We start from the raw sequence: 20,035 nt of genomic DNA on the forward strand, positions 1-20,035 counted from the left end.
GTCGAGCCCCATCATTATCTGATCAGTTTCAATAAGATCACCTCTCATTCTTCTGAACTCCAATGCATATAGGCCCAACTTACTCAACCTTTCCTCATAAGTCAACCCCCTCATCTCTGAATCATCCTAGTGAACCTTCTCTGAACAGCCTCTAATGTAAATATATTCTTCATTAAATACGGAGACCAAAACTGTACGCAGTACTACAGTTGTAGCAGGACTTGTCTGCTTATATACTCTATCCTCCTTGCAATAAAGGACAACATTCCATTTGCCTTCCTGATTACTTGCTGTAGCTGCATACTAACATTTTGTCTTTCATGCACAAGGACCCCCAGATCTCTATGCTGCAGCACTATGCAATTTTTCTCCATTTAAATTATAATTTGCTTTTCTTTTATTTCTGCCAAAGTGGATAACTTCACAATTTCCCACATTATACTCCAGCTGGCGAATTTTTGCCCACTCACTTAGCCTGTCTATAGCCCTTTGCAGATTTTTTGTGTCCTCCTCACAATTTGCTTTCCCACCCATCTTTGTATCCCCACCCATCTTTGTATCAGCAGCACACTTGGCTACATTACACTCGGCCTCTTCATGCAATTCATTAATATAGATTGTAAATAGTTGAGGACCCAGCACTGATCCCTGCGGCACCCCACTAGTCACTGTTTGCCAACCGGAAAATGACCCATTTATCCCAACTCTCTGTTTTCTGTTAGCCAATCCTCTATCCAAGGTAATATATTAATCCCAGCCCCGTGAGTTTTTATCTTATGCAGTAACCACTTAAGTGGCACCTTATTGAGTGTTTTCTGGAAATCGAACGACACCACAGCCACTGGAACCCCCTTATTCACTCTGCCCATTACATCCTGAAAGAACTCCAGCAAATTTGTCAAATATGATTTCCCATTCATAAAATTATGCTGACTCTGCTTGATTAAATTAGGCTTTTCTAAATGTCCCACTATTGCTTCCTTAATAATGGACTCCAGCATTTTCCCAACGACAGACGATAGGCTAATTGGTCTATAGTTTCCTGCTTTTTGCCGGCCACCTTTTTTTTTTTAAAATAGGGGAGTTACATTTGCGGTTTTCCAATCTCCTGGGACCGCCCCAGAATCCAGGGAATTTTGGTAGATTACAACTAATGCATCAACTTTTTCTACAGCCACTTCTCTTAAGACCCTAGGATGTAAGTCATCAGGTCCAGGGGACCTGTCCGCCTTTAGTCCCATTATTTTACCTAATACTACTTCATTAGTGATAGTGATTGTATTAAGTTCCTCCCTACCTATACCCCCTTGATTATAGTTTCTCCCTACCTATACCCACTTGATTATCCACTATTGGGATGTTTTTAGTGTCTTCTACTGTAAAGACCTATACAAAATATTTGTTCAACGTCCCTGCCATTTCACTGTTCTCCATTATTAATTCCCCATGGTTTCTCTGGCTGGCTGGACACTCACTGGCTCCCCTCCCTCCCCTGAAGGTCACGACTCTGACTGGGTTCAGTTCTACACTCTCTGGTTCCCCTCCCTCTCCTCTCCGTTAAAATGCTTACTCAGGCTGGGTTCATTTCAACACTCACTGGTTCCCCTCCCACTCATCTGCTGAATGTGCTGACTTTTGCGGAGTTCAGTTCCCCACTCACTTGATCCCATCCCTGTCATTTCCTGAAGGTGCTGACTCTTGCTGGGTTCTGTTCTACACTCACTGGTTCCCCTCGCTCTCCTCCACTGAAGGTGTTGACTCTGGCTGGCTTTATTCTACACTCACTGGATCCCCTCCCTGTCATTTCCTGTCAGGTAGAGTCAGCATGGATGTACAAAGGGGAAGTCATATTTGACAAATTTGCTGGAATTGTTTGAGGATGCAACGAACAGGGTGGATAAAAGGGAACCAGTGGATGTGGTGTATTGGGACTTCCAGAAGGCGTTTGACAAGGTGCCACATAAAAGGTTACTGCACAAGATAAAAATTCACGGGGTTGGGGGCAATATATTAATATGGATAGAGCATTGGCTAACTAACAGAAAACAGAGAGTCGGGATAAATGGTCCATTCTCCGGTTGGCAATCAGTAACTAGTGGGTGTCGCAGGGATCAGTGCTAGGACCTGAACTATTTACAATCTATAACGGACCAAGTGTAACATAGCCAAGTTTGCTGACAATGCAAAGGTGGGAGGAAAAACAATGTGTGAGGACACAAAAAAATCTGTAAAAGGACATCAAAAAGCTAAATGAGTGGGCAAAATTTTGGCAGATGGAGTATAATGTTGGAAAGTGTGAGGTCATGCACTTTGGCAGAAAAATATCAAAGAGCAAGTTATTATTTAAATGGAGAAAAATTGCATAGCGCTGCAGTACAGCGAGACCTGGAGGTACTTGTGCATGAAACACAAAAGGTTAGTATGCAGGTACAGCAAGTGATCAGGAAAGCCAATAGAATCTTGGCCTTTATTTCAAAGGGGATGGAGTATAAAAGCAGGAAGTCTTGCTACAGTTACACAGGGTATTGGTGAGGCCACACCTGGAATACTGTGTAGTTTTGGTTTCCATATTTGAGGAGGTAACCAAGTGGGTCGATGAGGGCAGCGCGTACGATGTAGTATATATAGACTTTAGCAAAGTTTTTGTTAACGTCCCATATGGTAGACTGGTCATGAAGGTTAAAGCCCATGGGATACAGGGCAAAGTGGCAAGTTGGATCCAAAATTGGCTTGGAGGTCAGAAGCAAAGGGTAATGATTGATGGATGTTTTTGTGACTGGAACGATGTTTCCAGTGGGATTACGCAGGACTCAGTACTGGGTACCTTGCTTTTTGTGGTATATATCAATGATTTAGATTTGAATATAGGGAGTATGATTAAGAAGTTTGCAGACGACACGAAAATTGGCTGTGTGGTTGATAATGAAGAGGAAAGTCATGGGCTGCAGGAAGATATCAATCTACAGGTCAGGTGGGCAGAGCAGTGGCAAATGGAACTTAATTCAGAGAAGTGTGAGGTGATGCACTTTGGGGGGGCTTATAAGAAAAGGGTATACACATTAAGCGATAGGCCACTTAGTAGTGTAGATGAACAAAGGGACCTTGGAGTGCTTGTCCACAGATCCCTGAAAGTAGCAGGCCAGGTGGATAAGGTAGCTAAGGCGGCATACGGAATGTTTGCCTTTATTGGCCGGGGCATAGAATACAAGAGCAGGGAGATTATGCTTAAATTGTATACTACTTTGGTTAGGCTACAGCTGGAATACTGCGTGCAGTTCTGGTCGTTGTTTTATAGGAAGTATGTGATTGCACTAGAGAGGATGCAGAGATTTACTTGGCTGCCACCCTGGAATGGAGAATCTTAGTTATGAGGACAGATTGGCTAGGCTGGGTTTGTTCTCATTGGAACAGAGTAGGTTGAAAGGAGACCTCATTGAGGTGTACAAGATATTGAGGGGCCTGCACATAGTTGATAGTTAGGGTCTATTTCCATTGGTGGAGGGGTCTATTATGAGGGGGCATAGCTTTAAAGTGTTTGGTGGAAGGTTTAGAGGAGTTTTGAGGGGGGGGCTTCTTTACGCAGAGGGTTGTGGGGATCGGAACTCGCTGCCTGGAAGAGTGGTGGATGCAGAAACCTTCACCACTTTTAAGAGATGGTTGGATGTTCACATAAAGTGCAGTAACCTACAGGGTTACGGACTTCGAGCTGGTATTTGGGATTAGACTGGATGATGTTTTGTTGGACGGAGCAGATATAATGTTAATTACTGCAGGGAATAGAATACAGCCAGGGTGATCTCCTGGATTAGTTTTGCTTGCCTGGATGGATCGGAGAGGAACTTTCCCAGATTTTTCTCCCTAAATTGGCCTGGGTTTTTAATCTGGTCTTTGCCTCTCCCAGGAGATCACATGGCTCCGGTTGGGGTGGAGTGTAGAATGTTTTAGTATAAGGGGTGTCGCAGTTGTGTGAGGCGGACTGGTTGGGCTGGGTGCTCTTTGCCTTTCCGTCATTGTTCATAGGTTTATATGCAACCTTTTAAGGCTGCTGACCAAAGGCAGTGGCGGCTTTTGTCGGCCAACGCAGACACGATGGGCCAAAATGGCCTCCTTCTGCGCTGTAAATTTCTATGTTTCTAGGAAAGGATATACTTGCTTTGGAGGCAGTTCAAAGAACTGTGTTGTGAAATGAAAGGAGACTAATTAGCAATCTTGTTGTGCGAGGCCTCCTGGGGAAGAGTGACCAAAATATGGTAGAATTCTTTAAGATGGAGAGTGACAGTGTTAATTTAGAGACTAGGGTCCTGAACTTAAGGAAAAGTAGCTTCGATGGTATGAGACATGAATTGGCTAGGATAGACTGGCAAATGATACTTAAAGGGTTGACAGTAGATAGGCAATGGCAGACATTTATAGATTACATGGATGAACTTCAACAATTATACATCCATGTCTGGAGTAAAAATAAAACTGGGAAGGTAGCTCAACAGTGGCTAACAAGGGAAATTAGGGATTGTGTTAAATCCAAGGAAGAGGCATATAAATTGGCCAGAAAAAGCAGCAAACCTGAGGACTGGGAGAAATTTAGAATTCAGAAGACAAAGGGTTTAATTAGGAGGGGAAAAATAGAGTATGAGAGGAAGCTTGCAGGGAACATAAAAACTGACTGCAAAAGCTTCTATAGATATGGGAAGAGAAAAAGATTAGTGAAGACCAACATAGGTCCTTTGCAGTCAGAATCAGGTGAATTTATAATGGGGAACAAAGAAATGGCAGACCAATTGAACAAATACTTTGGATCTGTCTTCACTAAGGAAAACATAAATAATACTAGGGGTTCAAGGGTCTAGCGAAAAGGAGGAACTGAAGCAAATCCTTATTAGTCACGAAATTGTGTTAGGGAAATTGATGGGATTGAAGGCCGAAAATCCCTCGGGTATGATACGCTGCATCCCAGAGTACTTAAGGAAGTGGCCCCAGAAATAGTGGATGCATTGGTGATCATTTTCCAACATTCTCATGACTCTGAATCAGTTCCTATGGACTGGAGGATAGCTAATGTAATACCACTTTTTAAAAAAGGAGACACAAAGCAGGGAATTATAGACCGGTTAATCTGACATCGGTGGTGGGGAAAATATTGGAATCAATTTTTAAAGATGAAATAGCAGTGCATTTGGAAAGCAGTGACAGAATCGGTCCAAGTCGGCATGGATTTATGAAAGGGAAATCATGCTTGAGAAATCTCCTAGAATTTTTTGAGGATGTAACTAGTAGAGTGGACAAGGGAGAACCAGTGGGTGTGGTGTATTTGGACTTTCAAAAGGCTTTTGACAAGGTCCCATACAAGAGATTAGTGTGCAAAATTAAAGCACATGGTATTGGGGGTAATTTACTGACATGGATAGAGAACTGGTTGGAAGACAGGAAGCAAAGAGTCGGAATAAGCGGGTCCTTTTCAGAATGGCAGGCAATGACTAGTGGGGCGCCGCAGGGCTCAGTGCTGGGACCCCAGCTATTTACAAAATACATCAATGATTTAGATGAAGGAATAGAATGTAATATCTCCAAGTTTGCAGATGACACTAAGCTGGGTGGTGGTGTGAGCTGTGAGGAAGATGCTAAAAGGCTGCAGGGTGACTTGGACAGGTTCGGTGAGTGGGTAAATGTATGGCAGATGCAATATAATGGTGGATAAATATGAGGTTATCCACTTTGGTGGCAAAAACAGGAAGACTGAATATTATCTGAATGATAACAGATTAGGAAAAGGTGAGGTGCAACAAGACCTGGGTGTTATGGTACATCAGTTATTGAAGTCTGGCATGCAGATACAGCAGGCGGTGAAGGCGGCAAATGGCATGTTGGCCTTCATAGCGAGAGGATTTGAGTATAGGAATAGGAAGGTCTTACTGCAGTTGTACAGGGCCTTGGTGAGGCCACACATGGAAAATTGTGTTCAGTTTTCGTCTTCTAATCTAAGGAAGCACGTTCTTGCTATTGAAGGAGTACAGCGAAGGTTCACCAGATTGATTCCCGGGATGGCTGGACTGACATATGAGGAGAGACTGGATCAACTGGGCTTGTATTCACTGGAGTTTAGAAGAATGAGAGGGGATCTCATAGAAACATATAAAATTCTGACAGGTTCGAGACAGGAAGAATGTTCCCGTTGCTGGGGAGTTCCAGAGCCAGGGGTCACAGTCTAAGAATAGGGGGTAAGCCATTTAGGACCGAGATGAGGAGAAACTTCTTCACTCAGAGAGTGGTTAATCTGTGGAATTCTCTACCGCAGAAAGTTGTTGAGGCCAGTTCGTTAGATGAATTCAAAAGGGAGTTAGATATGGCCCTTACGGCCAAAGGGATCAAGGGGTATGGCGAGAAAGCAGGAAAGGGGTACTGAGGTTGAATGATCAGCCATGACCTTATTGAATGGTGGTGCAGGCTCGAAGGGCTGAATGGCCTACTCCTGCACCTAATTTCTATGTTTATGTTTCTAAGGTTCAATAGGATGATCCCGGATATGAGGGGGTTGACTTATGAGGAAAGGTTCAGGAGGTTGGGCCTCGACTCATTGGAATTCAGAAGAATGCGAGCTGATCTTATCGAAACGTGTGACATTATGAGCGGGCTTGACAAAGTGGATGCAGAGAGGGTGTTTTCACTGATAGGAGAGACTAGAACTAGGGGGCATGATCTTAGAATAAGGGGCCATTCATTTAAAACTGAGATGAGGAGGATTTTCTTCTCTCATTTGTAAATCTGTGGAATTTGCTGTCTTAGAGAGCTGTGGAAGCTGGGCCATTGAATAAATTTAAGACAGAGATAGACAGCTTCTTAACCGATTAAGGGATTATGGGGTTATGGGGAGCGGGCAGGCAAGTGGGCCCGAGTTCACGATCAGATCAGCCATGATCGTATTAAATGGCTGAGCAGGCTCGAGGAGCCTTATGGCCTATTCCTGCTCCTATTTCTTCTGTTATTATGAAGATGCTGATTCTGGCTAGGTTCAGTTCTACATTCACTGGATCCCATCTCTCTCCTCCCCTAAGATGCTGACTCTGGCTGGTTTCAGTTCTACACGCACTAATCCCCTCCTCTCCTCCCCTTAGGATAGAGTAATATATTAACATGGATAGTGGTTTGGCTAACTAACAGAAAAGAGAGAGACGGGATAAATGTTACATTCTCAGGTTGCCAATCAGTAACAAATGGAGTGCCGCAGGGATCAGTGCTGGGACACCAACTATTTACAATCTATAATAATGACTTGGATGAACGGACAGAGTGTAACGTAGCCAAGTTTACTGACGATGCAAAGATGGGAGGCAAAGCAACGTGCAAGGAGACAAAAAACCTGCAAAAGGACATATACAGGCTAAGTGAGTGGGCAAAAATTTGGCAGATGGAGTATAATGTTGGAAAATATAATGCAGTTATGCACTCTGGCAGAAAAGAAATCAAAGAGCAACTTATTATTTAAATGGAGAAAAATTGCAAAGTGCTGCAGTACAGCAGGACCTGAGGGTCCTGGTGCATGAAACACAAAAGGTTAGTATGCAGGTAGACCAAGTGATCAGGAAGGCCAATGGAATCTTGGCATTTATTGCAAAGCGGATGGAGTATAAAAGCAGGTAAGTCTTGCTACAGTTAGACAGGGTATTGCTGAGACCACACCTGGAATACTGCATGCACTTTTGGTAACATATTTAAGAAAGGATATACTTGCTTCGGAGGCAGTTCAGAGAACGTTCACCAGGTTGATTCCGGAGATGAGGGTGTTAACTTATGAGGAAAGGTTGAGTAGGTTGGGCCTCCACTCATTGGAAGTCAGAAGAATGAAGTGTTCATTACTTGTTAAACATCTCTGCCATTTCCCTGCTCTCCATTATCAATTCACCAGTCTAATCGTCCAGGGGACCAACATTTACTTTCGCCACTCTTTTCCTTTTTATGTACCTTTAGAAACTCTTACTGTTTTTCTATTTCGTGCTAGGTGAAAGTCTGACTCTGGCTGGGTTCAGTTCTACACTCACTGCTTCCTCTCCCCTGAAGGACTGACTCTGGCTGGGTTCAGTTCTACACTCACTGGTTCCCCTCCGCTGAAGGACTGACTCTGGCTGGGTTCAGTTCTACACTCACTGGTTCCCCTCCCCTGAAGGACTGACTCTGGCTGGGTTCAGTTCCACACTCACTGGTTCCCTTCCCCTGAAGGACTGACTCTGGCTGGGTTCAGTTCTACACTCACTGGTTCCGCTCTCCTGAAGGACTGACTCTGGCTGGGTTCAGTTGTACACTCACTGGTTCCCCTCCCCTGAAGGACTGACTCTGGCTGGGTTCAGTTGTGCACTCACTGGTTCCCCTCCCCTGAAGGACTGACTCTGGCTGGGTTCAGTTCTACACTCACTGGTTCCCCTCCCCTGAAGGTACTGAGTCTGGCTGGGTTCAGTTGTGCACTCACTGGTTCCCCTCCCGTGGAGGACTGACTCTGGCTGGGTTCAGTTGTGCACTCACTGGTTCCCCTCCCCTGAAGGACTGACTCTGGCTGGGTTCAGTTGTACACTCACTGGTTCCCCTCCCCTGAAGCTCTGACTCTGGCTGGGTTCAGTTCTACACTCACTGGTTCCCCTCCCCTGAAGGACTGACTCTGGCTGGGTTCAGTTGTACACTCACTGGTTCCCCTCCCCTGAAGGACTGACTCTGGCTGGGTTCAGTTCCACACTCACTGGTTCCCCTCCCCTGAAGGTCTGACTCTGGCTGGGTTCAGTTCTACACTCACTGGTTCCCCTCCCCTGAAGGTACTGAGTCTGGCTGGGTTCAGTTGTGCACTCACTGGTTCCCCTCCCCTGAAGGACTGACTCTGGCTGGGTTCAGTTGTGCACTCACTGGTTCCCCTCCCCTGAAGGACTGACTCTGGCTGGGTTCAGTTCTACACTCACTGGTTCCCCTCCCCTGAAGCTCTGACTCTGGCTGGGTTCAGTTGTACACTCACTGGTTCCCCTCCCCTGAAGGACTGACTCTGGCTGGGTTCAGTTGTACACTCACTGGTTCCCCTCCCCTGAAGCTCTGACTCTGGCTGGGTTCAGTTCTACACTCACTGGTTCCCCTCCCCTGAAGCTCTGACTCTGGCTGGGTTCAGTTGTACACTCACTGGTTCCCCTCCCCTGAAGGACTGACTCTGGCTGGGTTCAGTTGTACACTCACTGGTTCCCCTCCCCTGAAGCTCTGACTCTGGCTGGGTTCAGTTCTACACTCACTGGTTCCCCTCTCCTGAAGGACTGACTCTGGCTGGGTTCAGTTGTACACTCACTGGTTCCCCTCCCCTGAAGGACTGACTCTGGCTGGGTTCAGTTCTACACTCACTGGTTCCCCTCCCCTGAAGCTCTGACTCTGTCTGGGTTCAGTTCTACACTCACTGGTTCCCCTCCCCTGAAGGACTGACTCTGGCTGGGTTCAGTTCTACACTCACTGGTTCCCCTCCCCTGAAGGTACTGACTCTGGCTGGGTTCAGTTCTACACTCACTGGTTCCCCTCCCCTAAAGGTACTGACTCTGGCTGGGTTCAGTTCTACACTCAGTGGTTCCCCTCCCCTGAAGGACTGACTCTGGCTGGGTTCAGTTCTACACTCACTGGTTCCCCTCCCCTGAAGGACTGACTCTGGCTGGGTTCAGTTCTACACTCACTGGTTCCCCTCCCCTGAAGGTACTGACTCTGGCTGGGTTCAGTTCTACACTCAGTGGTTCCCCTCCCCTGAAGGACTGACTCTGGCTGGGTTCAGATCTACACTCACTGGTTCCCCTCCCCTGAAGGACTGACTCTGGCTGGGTTCAGTTGTACACTCACTGGTTCCCCTCCCCTGAAGGACTGACTCTGGCTGGGTTCAGTTCTACACTCACTGGTTCCCCTCCCCTGAAGGTCTGACTCTGGCTGGGTTCAGTTCTACACTCACTGGTTCCCCTCCCCTGAAGCTCTGACTCTGTCTGGGTTCAGTTCTACACTCACTGGTTCCCCTCCCCTGAAGGACTGACTCTGGTTGGGTTCAGTTGTACACTCACTGGTTCCCCTCCCCTGAAGCTCTGACTCTGTCTGGGTTCAGTTCTACACTCACTGGTTCCCCTCCCCTGAAGGTACTGACTCTGGCTGGGTTCAGTTCTACACTCAGTGGTTCCCCTCCCCTGAAGGACTGACTCTGGCTGGGTTCAGATCTACACTCACTGGTTCCCCTCCCCTGAAGGACTGACTCTGGCTGGGTTCAGTTCTACACTCACTGGTTCCCCTCCCCTGAAGGACTGACTCTGGCTGGGTTCAGTTCTACACTCACTGGTTCCCCTCCCCTGAAGGTCTGACTCTGGCTGGGTTCAGTTCTACACTCACTGGTTGCCCTCCCCTGAAGCTCTGACTCTGTCTGGGTTCAGTTCTACACTCACTGGTTCCCCTCCCCTGAAGGACTGACTCTGGCTGGGTTCAGTTGTACACTCACTGGTTCCCCTCCCCTGAAGGACTGACTCTGGCTGGGTTCAGTTCTACACTCACTGGTTCCCCTCCCCTGAAGGTACTGACTCTGGCTGGGTTCAGTTCTACACTCAGTGGTTCCCCTCCCCTGAAGGACTGACTCTGGCTGGGTTCAGATCTACACTCACTGGTTCCCCTCCCCTGAAGGACTGACTCTGGCTGGGTTCAGTTCTACACTCAGTGGTTCCCCTCCCCTGAAGGACTGACTCTGGCTGGGTTCAGATCTACACTCACTGGTTCCCCTCCCCTGAAGGACTGACTCTGGCTGGGTTCAGTTCTACACTCACTGGTTCCCCTCCCCTGAAGGACTGACTCTGGCTGGGTTCAGTTCTACACTCACTGGTTCCCCTCCCCTGAAGGTCTGACTCTGGCTGGGTTCAGTTCTACACTCACTGGTTCCCCTCCCCTGAAGGTGCTGACTCTGGCTGGGTTCAGTTCTACACTCACTGGTTCCCCTCCCCTGAAGGTGCTGACTCTGGCTGAGTTCAGTTCTACACTCACTGGTTCCCCTCCCCTGAAGGTGCTGACTCTGGCTGGGTTCAGATCTACACACACTGGTTCCCCTCCCCTGAAGGTCTGACTCTGGCTGGGTTCAGTTCTACACTCACTGGTTCCCCTCCCCTGAAGGACTGACTCTGGCTGGGTTCAGATCTACACTCACTGGTTCCCCTCCCCTGAAGGACTGACTCTGGCTGGGTTCAGTTCTACACTCACTGGTTCCCCTCCCCTGAAGGACTGAATCTGGCTGGGTTCAGTTCTACACTCACTGGTTCCCCTCCCCTGAAGGTACTGACTCTGGCTGGGTTCAGTTCTACACTCACTGGTTCCCCTCCCCTGAAGAACTGACTCTGGCTGGGTTCAGTTCTACACTCACTGGTTCCCCTCCCCTGAAGGTACTGACTCTGGCTGGGTTGAGTTCTACACTCACTGGTTCCCCTCCCCTGGAGCTCTGACTCTGGCTGGGTTCAGTTCTACACTCAGTGGTTCCCCTCCCCTGAAGGACTGACTCTGGCTGGGTTCAGTTCTACACTCACTGGTTCCCCTCCCCTGAAGGACTGACTCTGGCTGGGTTCAGTTGTACACTCACTGGTTCCCCTCCCCTGAAGGTGCTGACTCTGGCTGGGTTCAGTTCTACACTCACTGGTTCCCCTCCCCTGGAGCTCTGACTCTGGCTGGGTTCAGTTGTACACTCACTGGTTCCCCTCCCCTGAAGGTGCTGACTCTGGCTGGGTTCAGTTGTACACTCACTGGTTCCCCTCCCCTGAAGGACTGACTCTGGCCGGGTTCAGTTCTACACTCACTGGTTCCCCTCCCCTGAAGGACTGACTCTGGCTGGGTTCAGTTCTACACTCACTGGTTCCCCTCCCCTGAAGGACTGACTCTGGCTGGGTTCAGATCTACACTCACTGGTTCCCTCCCCTGAAGGACTGACTCTGGCTGGGTTCAGTTCTACACTCACTGGTTCCCCTCCCCTGAAGGACTGACTCTGGCTGGGTTCAGTTGTACACTCACTGGTTCCCCTCCCCTGAAGGACTGACTCTGGCTGGGTTCAGTTGTACACTCACTGGTTCCCCTCCCCTGAAGGACTGACTCTGGCTGGGTTCAATTCTACACTCACTGGTTCCCCTCCCCTGAAGGACTGACTCTGGCTGGGTTCAGTTGTACACTCACTGGTTCCCCTCCCCTGAAGCTCTGACTCTGTCTGGGTTCAGTTCTACACTCACTGGTTCCCCTCCCCTGAAGGTCTGACTCTGGCTGGGTTCAGTTCTACACTCACTGGTTCCCCTCCCCTGAAGCTCTGACTCTGTCTGGGTTCAGTTCTACACTCACTGGTTCCCCTCCCCTGAAGGACTGACTCTGGCTGGGTTCAGTTCTACACTCACTGGTTCCCCTCCCCTGAAGGTACTGACTCTGGCTGGGTTCAGTTCTACACTCACTGGTTCCCCTCCCCTAAAGGTACTGACTCTGGCTGGGTTCAGTTCTACACTCAGTGGTTCCCCTCCCCTGAAGGACTGACTCTGGCTGGGTTCAGTTCTACACTCACTGGTTCCCCTCCCCTGAAGGACTGACTCTGGCTGGGTTCAGTTCTACACTCACTGGTTCCCCTCCCCTGAAGGACTGACTCTGGCTGGGTTCAGTTCTACACTCACTGGTTCCCCTCCCCTGAAGGTACTGACTCTGGCTGGGTTCAGTTCTACACTCAGTGGTTCCCCTCCCCTGAAGGACTGACTCTGGCTGGGTTCAGATCTACACTCACTGGTTCCCCTCCCCTGAAGGACTGACTCTGGCTGGGTTCAGTTCTACACTCACTGGTTCCCCTCCCCTGAAGGACTGACTCTGGCTGGGTTCAGTTCTACACTCACTGGTTCCCCTCCCCTGAAGGTCTGACTCTGGCTGGGTTCAGTTCTACACTCACTGGTTCCCCTCCCTGAAGCTCTGACTCTGTCTGGGTTCAGTTCTACACTCACTGGTTCCCCTCCCCTGAAGGACTGACTCTGGCTGGGTTCAGTTGTACACTCACTGGTTCCCCTCCCCTGAAGGACTGACTCTGGCTGGGTTCAGTTGTACACTCACTGGTTCCCCTCCCCTGAAGGACTGACTCTGGCTGGGTTCAGTTGTACACTCACTGGTTCCCCTCCCCTGAAGGTCTGACTCTGGCTGGGTTCAGTTGTACACTCACTGGTTCCCCTCCCCTGAAGCTCTGACTTTGACTGGGTTCAGTTGTACACTCACTGGTTCCCCTCCCCTGAAGCTCTGACTCTGTCTGGGTTCAGTTCTACATTCACTGGTTCCCCTCCCCTGAAGGTCTGACTCTGGCTGGGTTCAGTTCTGCACTCACTGGTTCCCCTCCCCTGAAGGACTGACTCTGGCTGGGTTCAGTTCTACACTCACTGGTTCCCCTCCCCTGAAGGACTGACTCTGGCTGGGTTCAGTTCTACACTCACTGGTTCCCCTCCCCTGAAGGTACTGACTCTGGCTGGGTTCAGTTCTACACTCAGTGGTTCCCCTCCCCTGAAGGACTGACTCTGGCTGGGTTCAGATCTACACTCACTGGTTCCCCTCCCCTGAAGGACTGACTCTGGCTGGGTTGAGTTCTACACTCACTGCTTCCCCTCCCCTGGAGCTCTGACTCTGGCTGGGTTCAGTTCTACACTCAGTGGTTCCCCTCCCCTGAAGGACTGACTCTGGCTGGGTTCAGTTCTGCACTCACTGGTTCCCCTCCCCTGAAGGACTGACTCTGGCTGGGTTCAGTTCTACACTCACTGGTTCCCCTCCCCTGAAGGACTGACTCTGGCTGGGTTCAGTTCTACACTCACTGGTTCCCCTCCCCTGGAGCTCTGACTCTGGCTGGGTTCAGTTCTACACTCACTGGTTCCCCTCCCCTGAAGGTGCTGACTCTGGCTCGGTTCAGTTGTACACTCACTGGTTCCCCTCCCCTGAAGGACTGACTCTGGCTGGGTTCAGTTCTACACTCACTGGTTCCCCTCCCCTGAAGGACTGACTCTGGCTGGGTTCAGTTCTACACTCACTGGTTCCCCTCCCCTGAAGGACTGACTCTGGCTGGGTTCAGTTCTACACTCACTGGTTCCCCTCCCCTGAAGGACTGACTCTGGCTGGGTTCAGTTCTACACTCACTGGTTCCCCTCCCCTGGAGCTCTGACTCTGGCTGGGTTCAGTTCTACACTCACTGGTTCCCCTCCCCTGAAGGTGCTGACTCTGGCTGGGTTCAGTTGTACACTCACTGGTTCCCCTCCCCTGAAGGACTGACTCTGGCTGGGTTCAGTTCTACACTCACTGGTTCCCCTCCCCTGAAGGACTGACTCTGGCTGGGTTCAGTTCTACACTCACTGGTTCCCCTCCCCTGAAGGACTGACTCTGGCTGGGTTCAGATCTACACTCACTGGTTCCCTCCCCTGAAGGACTGACTCTGGCTGGGTTCAGTTCGACACTCACTGGTTCCCCTCCCCTGAAGGACTGACTCTGGCTGGGTTCAGTTCTACACTCACTGGTTCCCCTCCCCTGAAGGACTGACTCTGGCTGGGTTCAGTTGTACACTCACTGGTTCCACTCCCCTGAAGGACTGACTCTGGCTGGGTTCAGTTCTACACTCACTGGTTCCCCTCCCCTGGAGCTCTGACTCTGGCTGGGTTCAGTTCTACACTCACTGGTTCCCCTCCCCTGAAGGTGCTGACTCTGGCTGGGTTCAGTTGTACACTCACTGGTTCCCCTCCCCTGAAGGACTGACTCTGGCTGGGTTCAGTTCTACACTCACTGGTTCCCCTCCCCTGAAGGACTGACTCTGGCTGGGTTCAGTTGTACACTCACTGGTTCCCTCCCCTGAAGGACTGACTCTGGCTGGGTTCAGTTCTACACTCACTGGTTCCCCTCCCCTGAAGGACTGACTCTGGCTGGGTTCAGTTCTACACTCACTGGTTCCCCTCCCCTGAAGGACTGACTTTGACTGGGTTCAGTTGTACACTCACTGGTTCCCCTCCCCTGAAGGACTGACTCTGGCTGGGTTCAGTTCTACACTCACTGGTTCCCCTCCCCTGAAGGACTGACTCTGGCTGGGTTCAGATCTACACACACTGGTTCCCCTCCCCTGAAGGTCTGACTCTGGCTGGGTTCAGTTCTACACTCACTGGTTCCCCTCCCCTGAAGGACTGACTCTGGCTGGGTTCAGTTCTACACTCACTGGTTCCCCTCCCCTGAAGGACTGAATCTGGCTGGGTTCAGTTCTACACTCACTGGTTCCCCTCCCCTGAAGGTACTGACTCTGGCTGGGTTGAGTTCTACACTCACTGGTTCCCCTCCCCTGGAGCTCTGACTCTGGCTGGGTTCAGTTCTGCACTCAGTGGTTCCCCTCCCCTGAAGGACTGACTCTGGCTGGGTTCAGTTCTACACTCACTGGTTCCCCTCCCCTGAAGGACTGACTCTGGCTGGGTTCAGTTCTACACTCACTGGTTCCCCTCCCCTGAAGGACTGACTCTGGCTGGGTTCAGTTCTACACTCACTGGTTCCCCTCCCCTGGAGCTCTGACTCTGGCTGGGTTCAGTTCTACACTCACTGGTTCCCCTCCCCTGAAGGTGCTGACTCTGGCTGGGTTCAGTTGTACACTCACTGGTTCCCCTCCCCTGAAGGACTGACTCTGGCTGGGTTCAGTTCTACACTCACTGGTTCCCCTCCCCTGAAGGACTGACTCTGGCTGGGTTCAGTTCTACACTCACTGGTTCCCCTCCCCTGAAGGACTGACTCTGGCTGGGTTCAGATCTGCACTCACTGGTTCCCTCCCCTGAAGGACTGACTCTGGCTGGGTTCAGTTCTACACTCACTGGTTCCCCTCCCCTGAAGGACTGACTCTGGCTGGGTTCAGTTCTACACTCACTGGTTCCCCTCCCCTGAAGGACTGACTCTGGCTGGGTTCAGTTCTACACTCACTGGTTCCCCTCCCCTGAAGGACTGACTCTGGCTGGGTTCAGTTGTACACTCACTGGTTCCCCTCCCCTGAAGGACTGACTCTGGCTGGGTTCAGTTCTACACTCACTGGTTCCCCTCCCCTGAAGGACTGACTCTGGCTGGGTTCAGTTGTACACTCACTGGTTCCCCTCCCCTGAAGGACTGACTCTGGCTGGGTTCAGTTCTACACTCACTGGTTCCCCTCCCCTGAAGGACTGACTCTGTCTGGGTTCAGTTCTACACTCATTGGTTCCCCTCCCCTGAAGGACTGACTCTGTCTGGGTTCAGATCTACACACACTGGTTCCCCTCCCCTGAAGGACTGACTCTGTCTGGGTTCAGATCTACACTCACTGGTTCCCCTCCCCTGAAGGACTGACTCTGGCTGGGTTCAGTTCTACATTCACTGTTTCCCCTCCCCTGAAGGACTGAATCTGGCTGGGTTCAGTTCTACACTCACTGGTTCCCCTCCCCTGAAGGACTGACTCTGGCTGGGTTCAGTTCTACATTCACTGGTTCCCCTCCCCTGAAGGACTGAATCTGGCTGGGTTCAGTTCTACACTCACTGGTTCCCCTCCCCTGAAGGTACTGACTGTGGCTGGGTTCAGTTCTACACTCACTGGTTCCCCTCCCCTGAAGGACTGACTCTGGCTGGGTTCAGTTCTACACTCACTGGTTCCCCTCCCCTGAAGGACTGAATCTGGCTGGGTTCAGTTCTACACTCACTGGTTCCCCTCCCCTGAAGGTCTGACTCTGGCTGGGTTCAGTTCTACACTCACTGGTTCCCCTCCCCTGAAGGTACTGACTTTGTCTGGGTTCAGTTCTACACTCACTGGTCCCCCTCCCCTGAAGGTGCTGACTCTGGCTGGGTTCAGTTCTACACTCACTGGTTCCCCTCCCCTGAAGGTCTGACTCTGGCTGGGTTCAGTTCTACACTCACTGGTTCCCCTCCCCTGAAGGTCTGACTCTGGCTGGGTTCAGTTCTACACTCACTGGTTCCCCTCCCCTGAAGGACTGACTCTTTCTGGGTTCAGTTCTACACTCACTGGTTCCCCTCCCCTGAAGGACTGACTCTGGCTGGGTTCAGTTCTACACTCACTGGTTCCCCTCCCCTGAAGGACTGACTCTGTCTGGGTTCAGTTCTACACTCACTGGTCCCCCTCCCCTGAAGGTCTGACTCTGTCTGGGTTCAGTTCTACACTCACTGGTTCCCCTCCCCTGAAGGACTGACTCTGTCTGGGTTCAGTTCTACACTCACTGGTTCCCCTCCCCTGAAGGTCTGACTCTGGCTGGGTTCAGTTCTACACTCACTGGTTCCCCTCCCCTGAAGGTCTGACTCTGGCTGGGTTCAGTTCTACACTCACTGGTTCCCCTCCCCTGAAGGTACTGACTGTGGCTGGGTTCAGTTCTACACTCACTGGTTCCCCTCCCCTGAAGGACTGACTCTGGCTGGGTTCAGTTCTACACTCACTGGTCCCCCTCCCCTGAAGCTCTGACTCTGGCTGGGTTCAGTTCTACACTCACTGGTTCCCCTCCCCTGAAGGTCTGACTCTGTCTGGGTTCAGTTCTACACTCACTGGTTCCCCTCCCCTGAAGGTCTGACTCTGGCTGGGGTCAGTTCTACACTCACTGGTTCACCTCCCCTGAAGGACTGACTCTGTCTTGGTTCAGTTCTGCACTCACTGGTTCCCCTCCCCTGAAGGTCTGGGTCTGGCTGGGTTCAGTTCTACACTCACTGGTTCCCCTCCCCTGAAGGACTGACTGTCTGGGTTCAATTCTACACTCACTGGTTCCCCTCCCCTGAAGGACTGACTCTGGCTGGGTTCAGTTCTACACTCACTGGTTCCCCTCCCCTGAAGGACTGACTCTGTCTGGGTTCAGTTCTACACTCACTGGTTCCCCTCCCCTGAAGGTCTGACTCTGGCTGGGTTCAGTTCTACACTCACTGGTTCCCCTCCCCTGAAGGTCTGACTCTGGCTGGGTTCAGTTCTACACTCACTGGTTCCCCTCCCCTGAAGGTCTGACTCTGGCTGGGTTCAGTTCTACACTCACTGGTTCCCCTCCCCTGAAGGTCTGACTCTGGCTGGGTTCAGTTCTACACTCACTGGTTCCCCTCCCCTGAAGGTCTGACTCTGTCTGGGTTCAGTTCTACACTCACTGGTTCCCCTCCCCTGAAGGACTGACTCTGTCTGGGTTCAGTTCTACACTCACTGGTTCCCCTCCCCTGAAGGTCTGACTCTGGCTGGGTTCAGTTCTACACTCACTGGTTCCCCTCCCCTGAAGGTCTGACTCTGGCTGGGTTCAGTTCGACACTCACTGGTTCCCCTCCCCTGAAGGTACTGACTGTGGCTGGGTTCAGTTCTACACTCACTGGTTCCCCTCCCCTGAAGGACTGACTCTGGCTGGGTTCAGTTCTACACTCACTGGTCCCCCTCCCCTGAAGCTCTGACTCTGGCTGGGTTCAGTTCTACACTCACTGGTTCCCCTCCCCTGAAGGTCTGACTCTGTCTGGGTTCAGTTCTACACTCACTGGTTCCCCTCCCCTGAAGGTCTGACTCTGGCTGGGGTCAGTTCTACACTCACTGGTTCCCCTCCCCTGAAGGACTGACTCTGTCTGGGTTCAGTTCTGCACTCACTGGTTCCCCTCCCCTGAAGGTCTGGGTCTGGCTGGGTTCAGTTCTACACTCACTGGTTCCCCTCCCCTGAAGGACTGACTCTGTCTGGGTTCAGTTCTACACTCACTGGTTCCCCTCCCCTGAAGGACTGACTCTGGCTGGGTTCAGTTCTACACTCACTGGTTCCCCTCCCCTGAAGGACTGACTCTGTCTGGGTTCAGTTCTACACTCACTGGTTCCCCTCCCCTGAAGGTCTGACTCTGGCTGGGTTCAGTTCTACACTCACTGGTTCCCCTCCCCTGAAGGTCTGACTCTGGCTGGGTTCAGTTCTACACTCACTGGTTCCCCTCCCCTGAAGGTCTGACTCTGGCTGGGTTCAGTTCTACACTCACTGGTTCCCCTCCCCTGAAGGTCTGACTCTGGCTGGGTTCAGTTCTACACTCACTGGTTCCCCTCCCCTGAAGGTCTGACTCTGGCTGGGTTCAGTTCTACACTCACTGGTTCCCCTCCCCTGAAGGTCTGACTCTGGCTGGGTTCAGTTCTACACTCACTGGTTCCCCTCCCCTGAAGGTCTGACTCTGTCTGGGTTCAGTTCTACACTCACTGGTTCCCCTCCCCTGCAGGTCTGACTCTGGCTGGGTTCAGTTCTACACTCACTGGTTCCCCTCCCCTGAAGGACTGACTCTGGCTGGGTTCAGTTCTACACTCACTGGTTCCCCTCCCCTGAAGGACTGACTCTGGCTGGGTTCAGTTCTACACTCACTGGTTCCCCTCCCCTGAAGGTCTGACTCTGGCTGGGTTCAGTTCTACACTCACTGGTTCCCCTCCCCTGAAGGACTGACTCTGGCTGGGTTCAGTTCTACACTCACTGGTTCCCCTCCCCTGAAGGTCTGACTCTGGCTGGGTTCAGTTCTACACTCACTGGTTCCCCTCCCCTGAAGGACTGACTCTGTCTGGGTTCAGTTCTACACTCACTGGTTCCCCTCCCCTGAAGGACTGACTCTGGCTGGGTTCAGTTCTACACTCACTGGTTCCCCTCCCCTGAAGGACTGACTCTGGCTGGGTTCAGTTCTACACTCACTGGTTCCCCTCCCCTGAAGGACTGACTCTGGCTGGGTTCAGTTCTACACTCACTGGTTCCCCTCCCCTGAAGGTCTGACTCTGGCTGGGTTCAGTTCTACACTCACTGGTTCCCCTCCCCTGAAGGTACTGACTCTGGCTGGGTTCAGTTCTACACTCACTGGTTCCCCTCCCCTGAAGGTCTGACTCTGGCTGGGTTCAGTTCTACACTCACTGGTTCCCCTCCCCTGAAGGTCTGACTCTGGCTGGGTTCAGTTCTACACTCACTGGTTCCCCTCCCCTGAAGGTCTGACTCTGGCTGGGTTCAGTTCTACACTCACTGGTTCCCCTCCCCTGAAGGACTGACTCTGGCTGGGTTCAGTTCTACACTCACTG

This window comes from Pristiophorus japonicus, chromosome 15 (assembly GCF_044704955.1).
Source record: "Pristiophorus japonicus isolate sPriJap1 chromosome 15, sPriJap1.hap1, whole genome shotgun sequence".
NCBI classification, from domain to species: domain Eukaryota; kingdom Metazoa; phylum Chordata; class Chondrichthyes; family Pristiophoridae; genus Pristiophorus; species Pristiophorus japonicus.